Source organism: Armigeres subalbatus, chromosome 3 (genome assembly GCF_024139115.2).
Source record: "Armigeres subalbatus isolate Guangzhou_Male chromosome 3, GZ_Asu_2, whole genome shotgun sequence".
In the NCBI taxonomy this organism is placed as follows: domain Eukaryota; kingdom Metazoa; phylum Arthropoda; class Insecta; order Diptera; family Culicidae; genus Armigeres; species Armigeres subalbatus.
The window spans coordinates 7,476,876-7,489,355 of NC_085141.1; the positions used below are offsets into that span (position 1 = coordinate 7,476,876).

The 12,480-nt window shown below is 38.3% G+C and overlaps 1 protein-coding gene across 3 annotated transcripts in view; it reads left to right on the plus strand.

The window, feature by feature from the left end:
- Positions 1-3,742: 3,742 nt before the first annotated feature.
- LOC134222321 (1-phosphatidylinositol 4,5-bisphosphate phosphodiesterase) overlaps positions 3,743-12,480 on the plus strand; it is a 257,905-nt gene continuing 249,167 nt past the window's right edge. For 2 of the 3 annotated variants that reach the window (XR_009982411.1, XM_062701464.1), the window contains exon 1: positions 3,743-4,924. The gene's annotated coding sequence lies outside the window, so the exon portion shown is untranslated. The remainder of the gene's footprint in view (positions 4,925-12,480) is intronic. The other variant, XM_062701466.1, reaches the window with a different exon arrangement.

Below are 12,480 nucleotides of genomic sequence, written 5' to 3' on the forward strand. Positions count from 1 at the left end.
CAGAAGCGCATCTGCAATAGCTGCCCAACTGTCACTATTGAAAGCATTCCTCACGTCGAGAGTCACTACTGCACAATAGCGAACTCCCCTCCTCTTACGCTGGATAGCTATCTCCGCGGATTTGGTAACCGACAAGATAGCGTCTACGGTCGACTTACCCTTTCGGAAGCCAGACTGGTTACTCGATAGACCATCCGCACCCTCCGTGCGTATCAACAACCTGTTGAGGATGATCTTCTCGAGCACCTTCCCCGCCGTATCAAGCAAGCATATTGGTCTATATGCCGACGGATCCTCCGGTGGTTTTCCCGCCTTTGGCAATAGGACCAAGCTCTGCCTTTTCCATGCTTCAGGGAAGACTCCCTCGTCCAGGCATCTCTGCATGACAGATCTGAACATCTCGGGAGCCTCAACAATGGCCGCTTTGATGGCCAGGTTCGGAATACCATCCGGTCATGGCGCCTTACCTACACTAAGGGATTGTGCAATCCCCGCAAGTTCCACCACGGTTGCCACAGTTCCGCCCTGGCAGCTCCACAAAGTGACGCCAGGGACTTGGGTCGTGACGTGGGAAAAGCCCCGCGATGATCCTCTCCAGCATCTCTGGAGACCGCTCTGTAGGGGCCATCGCCCCACGTGTCTTGGCCATTACGACCCTTTAGGCGTCACCCCATGGATTCGCGTTGGCACTTTGACACAGGCCCTCGAAGCAGGCTTTTTTGCTTGATCTAATCTCAGTCTTCAGAGCGGCTCTAGCAGCCACGAACGCCACCCGTCGTTCAACACGCTCCTCTTCTGTGCGTGCTCGCTGCATCCGCCTCCTTGCCCGTAGGCAGGCGCGGCGCAGGTTCGCAATTGCTTGAGTCCACCAGTAAGCCGGTGGTCTCCCATTCCTAGGGTGGACTTTCCTAGGCATGGTGGTATCGCATGCACGCGAGAGTACTGTTACCAGCTGCTCGCCGCTCAGACCGAGAGTGTTGTGCTCGCGGCGGAGCGCTTCCTTAAACAACTCGTCGTCGAAGTATGATGTCTTCCGAATACGAGGGCTAGGCCTCGCCCCTTCTTCCGTCCGCTGAATGCTGGTTGTATAGTCGATACTGTAGCGAACCGCCAGGTGGTCGCTATGAGTGTAGCCATCATCTACCCTGCAGTTCGAACTACTCGTTTAGCCAGGGCTCCAGAACGTAACATCGATAATCGACTCGGCTCCATTCCAGCTGTAGGTATATTAGCCAAGTCCACATTCAACATGGCCAGTGATTCCAGGAGGATCTGCCCCCGTTGATTCGTGGATCGGCTTCCTCATTCCACGGCCCAATCGTTGAAGTCCCCCGCTATCACCACCGGCCTACGCCCCATCAAGTTAGCCGTCAAACAATCTAGCATTCGACCGAACTGCTCGATCGACCATCGAGGAGGCGCCTAGCAGCTGCAGAAGAAAACCCCGTTGATTTTGGCAATGACGAAGCCCTCGTGTGTCGAAGACACCAACTCTTGGACTGGGTATTTCTCCGTTGTCCATATCGCCACCATTTTAGACCCATCGGTGACCCAATTACCGTTCCTGGCGGGTACCCGATAAGGATCTGCTATGATGGCGATATCCGTCCCCCATTCAGCAACTGTCTGACTCAGCAGTTACTGGGCTGCATCACAGTGGGTCAGGTTTAGCTGCGTTACCTGCACTGTGATTTTGCAGCACGCTTAAACGCCGAGCACTTCGAACCCCCCATGGGGTGCTTGCTGTTCGCAGCTTTGCTGAAACAGATCAAACAGTTGGGAGGGTTCGTGCAACATTGTGCCTTATGTTCCTCCAATCCGCAGCGTCGACAGAGCTTGCTTCTGTCAGGACCTTTGCAGTCCCATTGCTTGTGCCTCGGTTCCAGGCACTTGAAGCAAACTTTGGGTTGTTCATATATGCCCACAGGGCATACCGACCACCCCACCTTGACGCTTCCTAACTTGACTACCTTGGAGGCATCCGCTGCAGATAGCCGAACCAATGCTACCTGTGTCCCTGCCGGACCTTTCCGTAGCCGAACGGCTGCGGTGGACGCCTCCACTTCGCACTGTCGCCGCAGTGCCGTGACGAGCTCTTCGACTTCGGTGATCTCGTCCAGGTCTTTAACCCTTAGATTCACCTCCGTCGTGAGTGCCCTCACCTTAACCGTCTCAACTAGGACTTCCTCCGCCAACTTCTTGTAGGCGGCGCACTTTTGCGAGACGCCCCGCTTTAGCTCGAGGATCATCTCGCCCATCCGGGTACGTCTTATTCGACGTACATCGGCGCCGAGTTAACCGAGCTTGGCGTCACTTCTCATCAAGACGTCCGAGTACTTAGCCTCGTCCGTTTTGATGACTAGGGCATCGCCCCTGGAGGGATTGGCGCCTACCCTAGACTTCTTGCTACCCTCATTCGTTTATGACACGTGTGCTGCTTGGGATCGTGTACACATCCTATCACGAAGCCTACGGCATCTTCCAAGTTATATACTCTCTCTATTTAAGCTAAGCGATGCTCTTTTAGCACATGTATGGAATAGGTATCAAGCCCATCGTAGTCTGCCGAGTATTATAAATATACCTAAATTTATTGTTTCAAAATTATTGACTTTTTTACAAAAAAGTGATCGGAATCACAGCATTGCAGCCATAAGCAGCTGGATTTAGTTTTAATGCATTCTCGGAAATACAAAGAAAGTCGTAGTGGTGGTCCCTATGAGAAACTTTGAGAAACTTTTTTTTGTATGGAACATTTTGTATGAAATAGTTTTTATTTTTTCATCGGGCCATTTTAGCATGATTTACTAACTTTTTGTAGATCGCAAGTTCTTAACTCAAGTTGGGTTTAGATGACCCGAGATATCGGTTGTAGAGGGTTAATAGTATGTTGTTAGAATTCCAATACATATAGACGAAGTTACAGCGCTAGTAGAAGTAAATTATACTAAATAATTGAAATTGATTATCATTTAGTATATTCAGTGATACTAACGTTCTCACGTTGAAGTATTTAACTTTTAGAGTTGTAATTTGACTCGTTTGATGTGATTAGCAAATAAGCCAAACTTTGACTAAATGATCGGTACGATCCTTGCCTGTATGATTCCTTTCATTATTTTATTTCAACACGAATTATGTTATACGTTTTTGAATCATTAATGTAAAGACACCATGTTACATCATAGATGAATTACAATCTTGTCAAATGTTGATTTGAAATGCCATGATGAGTTGATTATGTCACCACAGTAATAAAATAATTTAGTTAAATATTAATTAAATTTATGATTCTACCACATTCTACTCTTTGATATTCGATCAAAATCGTACAAACGAAAGTCGGAAGCTAATTTGAAGACGAAAAAATGGTACTGCAACCCTATTCAACGAACCTCGTTGTGGTCGTGAACCAAACAAACCGGACCAAAAACGCATGATATTGATATCACTATCTTCAATTTACGTACACAAAACGTGCGAATGTTGAACTCCGCCAGACAGCTCTCGCGGTTCTCGCGGTCCCATGTGTCGCTCACGGTTCTCTCGAGCTCGACTATCATCCACCTCACCACACCGTAGCAGATGTAGCCAGCCAGAGCCATACGCGAATACATGGGACAGGGGTTCTGCTGACAGATGTTTTCGAACCAACCAGCCAAGCTGACTATACGTATTTGTGGGCAAACTCTGGATCGCCGTGTCGTCGTCGTCATACTGCTGCGAGGCGAGAGAATGTTTAGTGTGCCTCTATCTCACCAGGTTGCAAGTGCTAGTAGATAGATACTCGAGCTCCGACGCGAAAGTCAAACCCCGCACGAGTTGTATCCGTAGTGGTCCCGTCCATCGGTGTCAGAATCGAATCAGCCTGGGCCCGTGCTACTGGTGTATGACCTAAACTGCTGGCGCTGCGGTGAAGCGAAGAAGAAAAAGCCCTGTCAGAAGTGGTGCCTCAGATATCTCAACTAAACGCAGAACGCTCGGGAGTGATCTTAGTCTAGCGAACAGGAAAACAAGCTTTGGAAAGGGCTTTGGCCTATACCGAGATTGAAAAGATTCAGTTCATGCCGACGTGATTCAGATTTGCAGGGTTTGATCGCGAAAATGTCGATGCAGCAGCACCAAGGTGAGGCAAGCTCGGTGGCGATTAGTCGACTGTTTGTATCGGAAGCCCGTTTTCTGGGAATATAAAACTCTGGGTGTTGGGAGTTTCGTGATATGCAAGTATTTTCAAGGTATTAATAAAAATCATAAAGTTTAATTTAAAGTGAACGGATCAGTCGTCGAAAATTGCAAGCAAACAACGGAAGAAAGAAGGGTGGCGTATTTTCCAAATCGAGAAAATTTTGGGAAGTGTGAGTTTTCCGTCGGGGAGCTATCAACAATAGCAGCAAGAAGAGCCACTGTCCCAAGTTTACTTGAGAATCTTGAAGCCCTGTTGTGTATTGGGCTGTGCCTGTGTTCGTGTGGCATGTCGTAAAATAGCCAAATGCGTGCGGGAAAAACTGAGAAGAAAGCAATGTAATAAAAAGGAAAACTCCAAGTCAAGAGGCGTTTTTCTGGGTGTTCGTTTTCCACCGTAACCGACCGTGTGACCCGTGCAACCGTGTGTGTAGTGGAAAATTCATCGGCCGCAGACCTCAGCCATTGAGAGCGTCCAGGAGAGAGAGAAAAACGGAACGAACTTAATTGAAAAGTGATTCATTATTGTTATTATTGGAGGGTAGGAATTTAAGCACCTTCACCACCCATCGTCCGCTGCCACCCGTCGCAACATCGCTGCCGGCCCAGAAAAGGGATTCTATCGCCACAGTTGGCACCCGGTTCGTGCCAAAACTCGGAGGATATTTCTCAAAGCAGCGTGGACGAGGCAAGCCACGAAATCTTATTTCTCTCCCGCGCGCGCTATTTAAGCAATTTCAAGGTAAGTTTACAAATATTTACACTTGACGAATCTGTGTTTCCTCATTCATACAACACAGCTTCCACTTGGTTGCTCGGTTGCCGGTGAACTGTGGGCTGAGGATTTAAAATTTGCGTTTAATGTTATTAAATTTGAAACATTGTTAAATTTAAAATTTCCTTCAACAATGAAAATTTTCCACAAAGAAATGAAAATTAAAAATAGGTATTTAGAAACGTTTAAAGTAAAAAATGCACTAAATAGGTATAACTTAAAAAAATCTTTTGTGCGAAAAAAACACATTCACTTTTCCGCAACAACTAGCATTGGACAGGAAAATCTGGCTCATCATTTTCTTTTTAAAATACTGATTAGCTATCTTAATTAGTTGTTATTAACTTAATACTTTCAGCACTCGGCTGGCTGGTTTCATTATTGAAAATTGTTGCGTTAGACGATGTTTTGAATTGCTTTAGGAAAAAATACTATTTTTATAAGCAAAATACTCTCATTTATCAAATATTTTTCTGAACGTATTTTTTTCCTCCAGAGATAATTTAGAATATTTCGCTTTTATTTTTTTGTCATTCCTCCTGGGATTCCTTCGGAAAATCCACTGAAAAGGCCTTCGTAAATTCATCTAGAAATTCCTTCAGAACTTCCATTTCCTTTTAGTAGAACCATATGAAACTCCTGCTGGAATTATCCCGGATATTTTGTTGGAATTTTTTTTCCGAAAATTTATCAATAAATGAAATAGGATATCCTAAAGGAATTTTCGGATGGGTTTCTTACGGAAATATCAAAGGAATTTTCAGATGAAATTCCTGAGTGAAATTTCAAATGAATTCCAAGAATTTCTTACTAGAGTTTAGGAACGGATTTTCTAAAAAAATAATTGGAAGCTTTTATTTTAATAATTGTTTGTGCAATTTCGTTTAAAAAAATTGAAGGATTCAATTTCTACAAAAAATCTTAAGGCCACTTACAAAGGAATTCATAAAGAAACTTATAAAAAGAATTCTCCTCGAAGTATTTCGGAAGGCTTTCTAATAACATTTTCTGTAGAAATTTTTTAAAAAATTTCTTAAGGGTTTTCTGTAGGTATTGTTTCTTTAGGAATGCCTTAGAAAATTACTTCAGAAGTTTCTTCGAAAATTGAATAAGGATTTTTGTGGAACATATCTTAGGAATTCTGCTAGTACTTTCTTAATAAATTCCTTTGGAAAATCTAAGAAGAAATTTTTAGAATACCGTCGATATTTCCCTCAGGAATTTCTCCAGATTTACAGGAATTCTTTTGAACATTCTATTAGGAATTCTTTCGGTCATTACTCCAATTTTTCAGCAAATCTTCTAGACATTCCTTTAGATCTTCGGAGATTCATTTTGAAATTCCTTTGAAAATTCTTTCGGGAATCTCTTATGAAATCCTTCAAAAATTCTCTTAGGAATCCTTGAGAAATTACATTCGCAATTTTTTTTTGTGAATAACTTAGATAATCCTTTCGAATTTCCGTTAGAAACTCCTACGAAAACTCTTTTAGAATTTTCTATTTCATTCTTCAATAATTTTTCGGAAGAATTCTTTCAACAAACTTTCCTACAGGAATTTTGAAAGAAATATTGCATAGTTTAAAAAAAGAAATTTGTAAAGGCCTTTCTACGGAACAATCCTGGAGGAATATTCAAATAAACTACTGTGGGAATTTTATGAATTATTTCTGGAGGAGTACCTTGAAAGAATTTCTGAAGGATTTTCTGGAGAAATTTTGGAAGAAATTCTTTAATTAATCCATAAGTCATTCCGCCAGTAATTCATTACAAAATTTCTCGAGGATTTTTTTCAAAAATCCTCAGCTAATAGAAACACCTTTTGAAATTTCTTTAAGAATTCTTTCTAAAAATTCTTCCGAAATTTGTCTAAGAATTCTTTTGGAAAATCCTCCGGAATTTCCTTAAGAAATTCCTTTAGCAATCCGCCGGAATTACTTTTAGGAATTACCAAACAAATGTCTAACATTGAATTTTTTCAGCGATATGCATTTAGTTGTACACAGTATTAATTTTTGTGTAAATTTACGTTTATTTTCATGCACATATTTGGAGCATAAAAATAAACGTAAAACGAGTCAGATATTAAATTTTACACGGATTGAAAATGTAGTCATGTGTAATTACATTAAAGGTATTTTCAATTGAATCTATCCAATCGTTTAATTTTACACGATCATGTAAATTTAAACAATGATTTAATTTAACATTTCATTTTTTTTAGATTTGGAGCTCTAAGCAGAAACAAAATATTGACTTAAATGAACGATCTAAGCCACAATTTCAAAACCCAAAGCTGTATATAGTCCTTTATGAGAATATTCCTGGAAGAGAAAAGGAAATTCTAAATATATGTGGACGCAGATACATATTCAATCAATTTAATGGTAACTCTAAATATTTGTGATACACAGCAAAAAATAATTAAATTTACACGACATGTAAATTAGAAATGATGTAATAATAAATTGATTGAATCCGGAATTTGATTGAAAATCAAGTAGATTTTATAATTGCTGTAACAATAAATTAATTGAAACTTAAGATCGATTGAAAATTACGTTTTTTTAATGCACATAATAAGAGCATCGAAAAACACATAATTTTAAATTTTATTTAACATGTTTTTACAGTACAGCGTATTTTTCAACTGCTACTTTAAAAATAAATGGATATACGTTGGATTTTCAATCAATTTTGATTTAATTTTGAATCGTCGTGTAAAAGTACAGTAACATAAGAAAACATAAATATAGTGGAAGCCACAATTGCACTTCAGCTTTTTTCACTTAGTGAGGGGTACATTTTACTTGTTCAGACAAGATTAACTCTAAGTTTTGCAAAGCTTTTGTACAATTCATGAGTGTGGATTTTACTCGTACACGGTGTACATTTTTCGAGTAATATAAAAGGCATCCGCTTTTCAGCGACACTTCTATTTGAAGTAAAGCCGTATTTTCTGTTGTTCTATTTTGATTTGCGATTCGTTGGATTGCGTTGAATCAAAATAATAAGTCTATGGCAAAACACTTACATTCCGGATAGCCAGTATTCTCCATATTCTGCGTTGTCGAACTTTAAAGTAATTGGAGACTGATACTACTGCTATTGTTTAGACTGCTATATGTCTAATTGTAAGAATAAACAAATAAAACTTATGAAACTTGTCATTTTATTTAAATAACTCTAGGGCACAGATTACATAAATTAACCGAAACGTCGGATGTAGGAGCAACAAAGTATTTGCTACTTATTAAGACTGCTGTCGCCGAAAAAATTCAATCTTCATAGCAAAACTTCAGTCGTCAATTCTCAGATAACAAATTCCTAAAGAAATTTCCAAAGGAACTTGATTTCTTGAATTTCTCTATAGATTCCTCCAAGAATTCCTTCGATTTTTTTCCAAGGATTCTTTCGACTAATTCTCGGGAAATTACTTCGGATATAGATACAGAAATTCTTTTGGAAAGCATCAAGATATTCTTTAAAAAATTAAAACAAGATTTTTCTTAAAGAATTCTTTCAAACATTCCTATGAGAATTTTTTTTAATCCTTAAAGAACACTTACATCTTGAAAATTCTTTCGGAAATTCCTTAAGAGATTCATTCGACATTTACTTAAAAATTTTTCAAAGAATTTCTTTGGAATCTCCTTTGGAAATTTGGTCGGAACTCCTACGGAAATTTTACAAAAATACCATCCGAAAATGTATCAGGGAAACCTTCCGAAATTCCCTTTAGGAGAATTCCTTAGGATTTTTGTTTTGAAAATGGTTTAGAAATTCCTTCGGAAATTGGTTTAGGAGTTCCGTAGAACTTTTTTTAGAAATTGTTTTAGCAATTAGCTCAGGAACTTCTTAAAGAAATTCTTCCAATAAGATATCCCTCTAGGAAGATGGAAGAATTCTTGGAAATCCTTCAGAATTCCTTCAAATCATCATCCATGAATCACTTCGGACATTCCACCGGAAATTCCATTAGAAATTTCTTGAGACCTTCGGATATTCCTTCAAGATTTTTCTCGGTAATCACTTCAAAAAATTCTTTTAGGAATCATTTAGAAATTGTTTTATGAATTCTTTCCGAAAATTTCCGATAGAAACTGTTTGAATTTTTTTTTAGTATTTCCTATTTTATTCTTTAATAAATTATCGGAAAAAATCTTCTAAATAAATTTCTGGAATGATTTCTGCGGGAATTGATGATTTCCGCGGGATTTCCGGATAAATTTACAAAGGTCTTTCCAGAGAATTTTCCGAAGAAATGTCAAAAGGAATTCCTGGCGTAATTTATTGGAGGAGTTCTCAAAAGAATTTCTGAAGGATTTCCTAAAACATATCACGTAGAAATTCCTAAATCAATTTCTGTAAGAATTCTTAAAGGAATTTCCAAAGAATTTCCAAATCCAATTTCGGAAGGATTTCTTCTAAAGTTATTTTCGAAGGTAAAACAATTTTTACAATTCCTGAAACAATATCCTAATTTCAGTTTTTATTTCAAACGAATTCATACAGGGATTCTCAAAGGAATTTCTGAAAGAATATCTGATTTTCTTATATTTCCATAAGAATTTCTGGATTTATCTGCGAAATAATTTCCGAAAGATTTTCTAGGGAAACCACAAGAGGAGCATTTTGTCCCAGACTTGTGGAAGGAATTCTTGCTGGAGAAATTTCCGAGTGAATCGAATTTCCGTTAGTATTCGAAGGAATGAAATATTTTTTTCGAAAGAGTTTCTTTAAGATTTTTTGAAAGTACTTTTGATTATTTTTTGGAAATCTTGGATCTTGGTGATATTTCTTGAAGAATTATTTACGAAAAAATGGTAGAAGTTAATTCCCCAGGAATTCTTGAGAACATCCAAAGAATTCTGGTCAGTAGTAAACCCCGGTTTGACTCTGGAATTTATTGCTAGAAAATCTCAATTACAGTCTATACATTAGGGTAAAACGACCTATTATGGAGGGTTTAAGCACCGTGTCAAAACAAAATTGATTTCAAAAATACCTGTTGGTCCTTTTCCACATTGTAATAGTAGAACTATATTTTCGTAAACATTACGTCGATTGTTCTGAACTTATGTTGTTTTGTTTTTATCACAATAAAACAAACTACCGCAATAATAAGACGCAGTTGCCTATCATTGCGAAATTTTTTGAAGGTCAGGTATATTGTTGCGATATTGCATGTAATTCTTATGGAGATCGATACCACAACAATAGGACTTTAGCACTACCGCAATAATAGGCTCAAAGGGTTCAAATTTTTTAACGAAAAATGTTTATTTTCCATCATTTTGCACGGAATTTTGCCAAACAAAAGCTGTTCTAATCGTTAATTCGAAGAGTTTTTGCGTACCCATAACTTTTTTCAATGCTATTATATTCAGGATGGACTACTTTTACACTACCGCAACATTAGGACATACCACAACGATAGGACGTTTTACCATATCACACAGGAATTGCAAGTTTTTGGAGAAACATTCCAAAAAAAATTTTAGTTACCAAAATTTCGTAACATATAAACTTCCGGTTTTTTTTTTTAATTGATTTATCGCTTGACCGATTAACGCTCTCATTTAAAATTGTTACTTCTTCTTCTTCTTCTTATTGGCATAACATCCCTACACTGGGACAGAGCCGCCTCGCAGCTTAGTGTTCATTAAGCACTTCCACAGTTATTAACTGCGAGGTTTCTAAGCCAGGTTACCATTTTTGCATTTGTATAACATGAGGCTAACACGATGATACTTTTATGCCCAGGGAAGTCGAGACAATTTCCAATCCGAAAATTGCCTAGACCGGCATCGGAAATCGAACCCAGCCACCCTCAGCATGGTCTTGCTTTGTAGCCGCGCGTCTTACCGCACAAAATTGTTACTACTGACGCCAAAAATGCTGGTGCCCCACCTTTACCAGAACTTAGGCACCGTCAGTGGTTTTAGGTCTTTCTTTTATGTTTTCTAGCTATGTCACATGCAAGAGGAAAACACAGACACCAATTGGTAAACTTATTTAAGTAGGGGAAAGTGGACGCTTGTCGGCATCTTTTTATTTTGCCTTTCTAGTACCCTAAGAATACGGAAAGGCTATAGAGTCATTTCAAAAAAAAAAAATTTTAATGGAGTCATGGAGACCTATAGGAATATACCAATCGACTCAGTTCGACGAATTGATGTGGTGTATGTTATGTGTGTATGTAGTGTGTGTGCATGTGTAAAAAACTTAACACACACTATTAGCACACTTCAACACACGTTTTAGAACTTAGCATTGACCTATTTATTGCAACAAGTTTTATTCAACGCGAAACCTGTCCAGTTATTTGCTATTGAAAATTGGCCAGATCGGAATCTGTGGCCAAAATACTATTTTTAGCAGCCCCTGAAACGGCTGTCATCTGCATACAATATGATTGAAGCCGAAAACTTGGTGCTAAACTCGAGGAAAGATTTAATTTGAATAAAAAATAAAAAGTTTTTTTTTATTTTGGGCTCGATTATTGACTGTTTTTAAAAGAAAAAGCGCACCATCTAAAATATGTTTCATAAATTTATTGCAATTATCTCTATAGCTGATTCGTTCATTTCAGATACACATGTTTAGCTATAGCGCAAAAGTTATCAGCACTGTATTTGTCACAATAACAAATACCAAATTATTAATAATAACAAATTTGTCAAGTCTGCCTGATACCCATGTCGATATCTAAACAGTTTGATATATGTCTGAGGGAATTTGACAAATATTTGGCATTGTGATAAAGAGTGGGCATTTAATTTCTAATGCATCGTTCTGTAAAAAAAACCATTTATTTCGAAAAAAAAAAATAAGACTGCAAACCAATTAACTGATTGATCAGCAGTGATTTATTTTTCCTCCAAACAATAGAACACTATTCTCGTTGGAATCTGAAGCAAAATAAAACAAAAACGCGTGTATCTCCAGCAGTGTTCTGTTCATGTTTGAATTTTGTTTGAATAAATAAAATAATTATTTATTTTGCTGCTAACGCGTTCAATCGCCAAAACATACAAAATTTGAATCTCGTGATTCAATTTGCAGAAAATAGAACAAAGCTGTGCAACAGTTTTGAGCTTTTGAATCTGAACTTAAATTAATCTAGGGCAGCTGCTGGGAGAATGCATGTTTCAGATTCATATTAAAATTAAATGTAGCAGAGCAATGTGAATCACTACTACTCGTCAGCTAAAATGGTTCAGTTTAAAGCAAAATTTTATCCACAATGCGACATCCAGTTCCAGTTGGATCAAATCAAATGTAAAGAAAAAAGGTTCCAATAGTGTTTCATAAAACACCTGTCGATAACACGTACAATGACTAAGTAGATTAATTTATCTTAGTTTCGACGCCCACATTATAGTGAGCTAAAGTTTGTAACCAAAGAGTTAATGCGTCTAGATCCAATAGATGAATTGAGTTCGTCACTAAAAAGTGGGTGTGTTGTCTCATCCCTTGTAACATTTTGGTTTTATACTGGTTTTATAATACTCTTGTAG